The sequence below is a fragment of the Cucumis melo genome, chromosome 1, assembly GCF_025177605.1.
Source record: "Cucumis melo cultivar AY chromosome 1, USDA_Cmelo_AY_1.0, whole genome shotgun sequence".
Lineage (NCBI taxonomy): Eukaryota > Viridiplantae > Streptophyta > Magnoliopsida > Cucurbitales > Cucurbitaceae > Cucumis > Cucumis melo.
This window is the reverse complement of record NC_066857.1, coordinates 6,885,643-6,892,659: the sequence shown is the minus strand read 5'-3', so window position 1 is coordinate 6,892,659 and position 7,017 is coordinate 6,885,643. Positions and strand designations below refer to the sequence as shown.

Sequence of the window (7,017 nt, the reverse complement as noted above, 5' to 3'; positions counted from 1 at the left end):
TTAGCAGCCCTGTCCATCGATGATTCATCCTACATGCAAATAATCAAAATGTTACATAAAAAACAAGTAAAGTACCATTCGAGAACATTAAAAGCACCAAATCCCCTTTGAGTTAGGTAGTTGTCGCATAAAAAGTGTCAATCCTTCACCTGATTGCTCAATCTGAGGAGTGGGTTGGCACGAGCCTGTTCGAGATCATCGAACTTCTTGAAATAACGGTGGTTCTATCCCCTAAACTCTTTCCAAATGCTGAGCATTTGATGCTCAATAGACTAAGTAAGTGTTGGATCAACGAAATTCACACGAACCATTGTTGTAAAAGAAAAGTACACACAGATTAGGATTGAGTATATGTATATACGTATAGGTAACATTTATGTACGGGTGATTTAAAACTTACCTACAAACCACCTTTCACGAGCTCGATGTACTATGGTGTCATATTAGCCCACTTAAGAAAGCAAATTGGAAAAGTATCTCGTGTTAACACGTCGATGGTATTGCTAAAGCAAACGGCGTGTGACGAGATAAGCTCGTTTTGGCCTAGAGCGATAGATGTGGGGATCTTTTCATTATGTGCAACATATCTCTCTAACTTCAGATTCATAGAGTGTTATTGTCTCTTAGGAGTGGGAGCAGCGGTTGGGAGGCATCTAAGAAAACATAATAATTTCATAAACATAACAAAAAGACTTATGCATAAATAATTGCTTATGTAACGATGACTAACCAGATGTGTCTCTAACTGATGACGTGCCTGGAATGGTATTGAACTCCTCGACATTAAAATCGAATAAACCATCGCTCTCATCAAAACCGACAGGAGATTGAGACATAGTACCAATATATAAACCAAAATTAATTAAACATATGAGAGTACGTGAAACTGAATATGTTAAAAAAAATGAAAAACTATGAATACATGATTTGTCAATTATTGTTTTTCGTCATTTCTTGATCCGCTTTGCACATATAATTGTTCATCATCATCGTTTATAAAGTCATCATCGACATGACACACAGTCAGTCTTTCCACCACTATAGGATCAACGTCCACTCTGCACAGGGTGTCGTCCTTAACGTGATTTGCGACACGATGACCGACAACCATTTCAGGTACATTTAGTTATTGATCCTCAACATCATCCACTTAAGTAATAGAGATCTTGAACTTGCCACGCCTAATGGTCGTACCTTCTGCATAAACACTTCAAACTCACCAACTATCTCGTCCTTGGGAATGCTATCATCTTTTCGTTCCTCCTAAGAAAATCGAGTTTCAATCCCACTTAAATATCTCGAACAGAAGGTACTTGATTCATTCATGATATATGCTTCAACGATGGACCCTTCATGACGTGCTTTGTTTCGGACATATTGCTTCAGCATGCGTAAGCTTCTCTCAATGGGACATATCCAACTGTAATTAACCAGACAAGTGACCTTTGCTTCATACGGTAAGTGAAGAACAAGGTGTACCATTATGCTAAAAAAAAAGTAAGTGGAAATATTTTCCAGTTTGCAAAATATGATAATGATATCTACTTGCAATCGGTCTAAATCACTTACTCTTATCATCCTCACGCACATGTCGCGAAAAAATTACAAAGCTCAGTAACAGCGGTGTACAAATTTTTCAGTAAGTGTGTACAAATAACAATAGGTAGAAGCTGATGAAGCAAAACGTGACAGTTGTAAGTCTTAAGACCTGATATTTTTCTATCTCTCTCATTCACACATCGTGAAATATTAGAAACAAACTTATCGAAAAACTTAACTTATTTTAAGAAGTTACAAAATGCAACTCGTTCGCTGCTCGTCAACATGTAACTTGCATGAGGCTTTACCAATCTGTTACCGACTTCTATCAAGTGTAAATCTTTTCTTATTTTCAAATCCTGAAGGTTCAACCGAGCATTCGTAGTATTCTTTGTTTTTCCTTCAATGTTCAACAGTGTACTTACCAAATTGTCACAAATGTTATTTTCAATATGTATTACATTCAATTTATGACATATTAGTAGACTTAGCCATTAAGGCAGATCGAAGAAGATACTTCTTTTTGTCCAGTTCAGATGTCTCTTTCTTTTTTATCTTTCAGTGATGGATGTTTACTCATCACTGAAAAACTCAAGAAAATCTACTTGTTCCAAGATATCATGCCTATTTAGAACAACCGAAGGAGGCCTACGCTCTACACTTCCATCATGTAACTTACTTCTACGCCAAACATGATTATCAAGAAGATAACGCCCCTGTCCCATGAAAGTTATTTTGCCTTCTATCCCAAATGACGATTTATCTTCCATGTAGATGGGACACGCCCGATACCCTTTCGTACTCTATTCGAATAAGTCACTATACACCGGAAAGTCATTAATAGTTAATAACAAAGCAATGTACAACTAAAAAAATTGATCGATAAGAGAAGCATACATACGAACACCAAGACTCCATAATTGTTTCAATTCCTCAATCAATAATTGGAGGTAAACATCAATTTCCTTACCGGGAGATCTTGGACCGGGTATTAACACTGACATGAAGAAGTTATACTCCTTCATGCATTTCCGAGGTGGCAAATTGTAAGGAATTAACACCACAAGTCACATACTGTACACAATGCTTATATTCCCAAGAGGATTGAACCCATCAGAAACTAATCCCAAACCAACGTTCCGTGGATTTGAAGCGAACTCAAAAAATTCAGAATCAACATGTTTCCATCCCTCCGCATTAGTTGGATGTCTCAACATTTTTTCCGTTTCGACTCGTTTATCCTGATGTCATCTCATTTCTAATGAGTCATCTTGCGATACAAACAATCTCTGTATCTCGGTATAAATGGAAAGTACCCCAATACCTTCTGTAGGATTGTTTTCCCTCTGATAGGACTAACCTTATACTAAGCCCACCATAAGTTGGACAATGTGCCAAATCAACAAACTCCTTTCAATACAACACACAATCGTACTTACATGCATGAATAGTATTGTATCTCAAGCCCAACTCATGTAACTTTCATTTCACTTCATGGAAAGAACTAGGATAGTAGTACTACACATTGGAAATGCACATTTTAACAATTGTAATAACATGTCGAACGACTTGTTACTCCAACCAATAAGAACCTTGACGTGCATCAACGTAACCAAAAAGTTGAGGGATGAAAATTCCAAACATCCGAGGTATAGCTCATGACGAGCTTGGTTTAATAACTCTTCAAATATATTCGTTGTCTCCTTTTCTATAACATTATTGAACGATATGTCATTCTCCAAACCTGTTTCCTCTGTTGTTTCTTCTTTGTGTTCGATCAGACCTTGTAAATCGTGTAACATTCCCAACATTTCATTATTATCAGAAAATAAATTACTACTGGTTCCTTCATTATGGAAGGGGTCACTGCAAGTTTCTTCATGGAAAGGTTCAGTGCTAGTTCCTTCATCAAATATTTCAATACCTCGATACAAGTTCACTGGCTCTCCATGATACACTCATTCTATGTAGGAGGGGCACATTCCAATGGTTAATAAATGTCTCTCCACACCTTCTAATGAGTTTTAATTAGAGTTCATACATCTTTTGCATGGACACCTTATTCGTCCGTATTCATTGACGTGATATTTCGCAATGTCTAAGAATTTGAAAAATCCATCTCTATACTCAATCAATAACTTATACCTAATGTTCATTCAACTATTGTTCATCGTTAAACACCTAAAACATAAATACGTGTACCAAATTCTAACAAAATAAATGTAGTCCTACTTCTAACAAACAACCCGTGTTCACAAATAATAAACTACAGGCTACCATAACTATAGAATAGTCATAACACATCAATAAAAAGATTCAAATTCTTTAATTTCATCAATATTATACATTTAAAAATTTCATCAATATTACAATACAAAATTTCAATCATTATTATCACAATTTCAATAATAATCATTCCCTAACGTATTACAATTGGTAAAATTTCTTCTTCTTCTTCTACTAATTCTTCTTCTTCACCATCCCTTCACTAACATGAGATAAATTAGTGCTAAGTGGCCCTCTAGAGCTCTTCAATTTCTCATTGACCCATAATTGAATGACTCAATACGCAAACAACAATCCTAAACAACACCATCCCTTCACTAACATGAGATAAATTAGTGCTAAGTGGCCTCCTAGAGCTCTTCAATTTCTCATTGACCCATATCTTCAATTTCTCATTGACCCATAATTGAATGACTCAATACGCAAACAACAATCCTAAACAACACCATCCCTTCACAAACATGAGATAAATTAGTGCTAAGTGGCCTTCTAAAGCTCTTAAATTTCTCATTGACCCATAATTGAATGACTCAATACGCAAACAACAACAATTGTTGTTGGTACATATAAACTAAATAAATAATCTTATTTACAACTTTTTACTAATAACACCTACTTTTTGAGGGTAAGAAACTTAATAAGGCTTGGCGAATCAATTGGTGTGCAATTTTTTATTATATTTGGCCCAAACATAATATTTGTATCAATGGAGCTATCTTGTATTCTATTAGGTGACCAATCAGCCTGTGTTTGGTTTGAAGTTTTACTTTGTATTCTAAGTAACTTGAGGGTTTGATTAAGGACGTTCTAAAAGATCTTCTTCTTGAGACATTTTCATTTAAGTTGTGTATGTGCGCTTGATCTTTTGTGTGTTTTGTAGGGTTGTTAGTCATCGTTCTTTACTCTTTTTTTTTTTTTCTTTTAGTTTGTTTGTGTTGTTGTTCTCTTATTTTCTTTTTATCTTAATACAATAAAAAAAAAGGAAGAAAGAGATTGAAATATGTATTTAAAAATGAAATTATATTTGAAACTAGGGTAAACCGTAAAAAACCACGTCCTTGAAATATGCATGTACAAGTTTGAAAGTCCAATTTTAAGGATTACATCAGATTGAGGATATATTTGCAACAACCATCTTAATTTAGTGGTTATTTTTAGCATTTTAAACACCGCAGAAATGCTAAAAATGTTTGAAAGGTGATTTAACAACCAAGGTAAAAGGTAAAGAAAATACATGAAACCGGAAACTCAAACCAGACCAATTAGTGGTTTGGTTCGGGCGACTCTGACTATCACTCATTACGCGTCCAATTCCATTTAATAGAGCGTAATTTTTCAAACAATGAAGGGGTAAAATAGTAAAATGACGAAACACAAATTAGGGTTTCAACTTCTACCGCCTATATATGTATAAACACAGGCGTCGTTGCCATCATCAATTCCATCCCTCCGAATCATTTTCTTCTTCTTAGAAATTTCTTTTTAGTTTGTGTCAATTAGATTTTTAACAATGGCAGTGATGAGCTTATGAGATTGTCATGCACCACTCTGATGATATGTGCTGATAAGTTTCTCTAAACCCATTGATCTGAGCCTCTTCTCTCTCTCTATTTTCTCTCTTTTTTCTTTTAATCTATACTTTTTCTATTGGTATTTTGAGGAATGAGATTTTGATTTTGAGATTAAAGTAAGGAACCAAATGATGGGCGTCTTCTTCGGAAGATGCGACCATGATGCGGACCGAAAAGCTTTAAGCTACTGGGGATTAATTTTGGCCTCTGATGGTTCCTTCTCATTTATTTATTTATTTATTTATCACTATTATTATTATTATTACTACTACTGTTTCTCGTGGGACTTGAACTCTCGACCTCCTGAATAGATTTTACATAACTTAGCCAAAATCTGGTGATTCTGATGGTTCCTTATTTCAATCATTCCTCAAAATTCCAGTTTTATTTATGATTTTCGAATCCTTTCTAATGTTTAACTTAATAATAATTTTTCAGTAATGTATATTTGCATTGTTGTTTTAAATTATTGTTTGGTTCAACAAAGGTTATCTTTTAAAATACAAAGAAGAAAGAAGTTTTGGATGTATTATGGGTATCGAAGAATTAAACTGACATTTTTACTATTGCAAAATTGGTGTTCATTGTTTCATCCCGTAATGGTTTTTACTTTTTAGTAGGTGATTTAAGTAAATCAGATTTAGTAGTTGAATTTAGATTTACAATATTGAGTTTGTGTTGATCCATAACCAAACACAGATTTTGTAACTCAAGCTTTTCCTTTGTCTCTTTCCTTTGTATATTCTGGACTAATTAAGATAGATGTATTTAGCCTTTACTTGTACCAGTTTGAAACATTAATGAAGCGATTTTGAACTTCAAATTAGAATGCAACAAAATGGGATGATGTTGAATTGTTCTTGAATTCTGATCCCATCTTGTTACTCAATGAAGCATTTCCCATATACGGAGGTTTTGATGGAAAAATATACTTCAAGTGAGGCAAAATGGACAAGATAAACAGGGAAGCAGTAAGATTTCATAGAGAAAGTTGAATTGTATCGTCTTGAAATATACCATAGTAAGGTCAATTCTGTGCGGTAGATGATGTATTTAGTAAGAAAATATTGGAGCCGAACAATAACCTCAGTAAATTGAACGGATAAGAAAGATAGTAATAGGAAATTGTTAAAAATAAAATAGACAAAATACTTACAAATAATTTTATTTTTAGTGGTTTTGTTATGGTTTTGTTATTTAATAATTTAGTTTGTTTCTATGTTTTGAAAAATTCCCTTTACACGAAGTAGAATTAATTTTATTAAAAAAAAAAAAAGAATTCACTGATAGGCAGAAGTCGAGTTTGGTGTATGTAGCTATTAGTGTTGGTCGGTTTTTGGTAATTAGGGTTTAGGGAGACATGATAAAAGATGGGTATAGTAACGAACTGGTCATTACTTCGGAACTCTGTACAATTATAGAACATAACAATGTATAGACTCAAAAACAAGTTAGATTTACTGAGGCTTGTATAATTGAAATAACGACTGTCAAAATCTCAATCTTGTGGAGACACAAAAGGAAAGACACACCTAAATGCTGTTCTGATTGACAAATTGTTTCATCGGTCTCATAGTAACGTTTTGGTAAAATTGCATTTTCAAGCTACTGAATTCATATG

General features: G+C 34.1%; 1 non-coding gene across 1 annotated transcript; it reads left to right on the top strand.

Moving 5' to 3' along the window:
- Positions 1-5,336: 5,336 nt before the first annotated feature.
- LOC127144338 (small nucleolar RNA Z221/R21b) lies at positions 5,337-5,421 on the top strand. Its single transcript, XR_007815994.1, has one exon. It is a non-coding gene; the product is annotated as a small nucleolar RNA Z221/R21b (small nucleolar RNA).
- Positions 5,422-7,017: the final 1,596 nt, after the last annotated feature.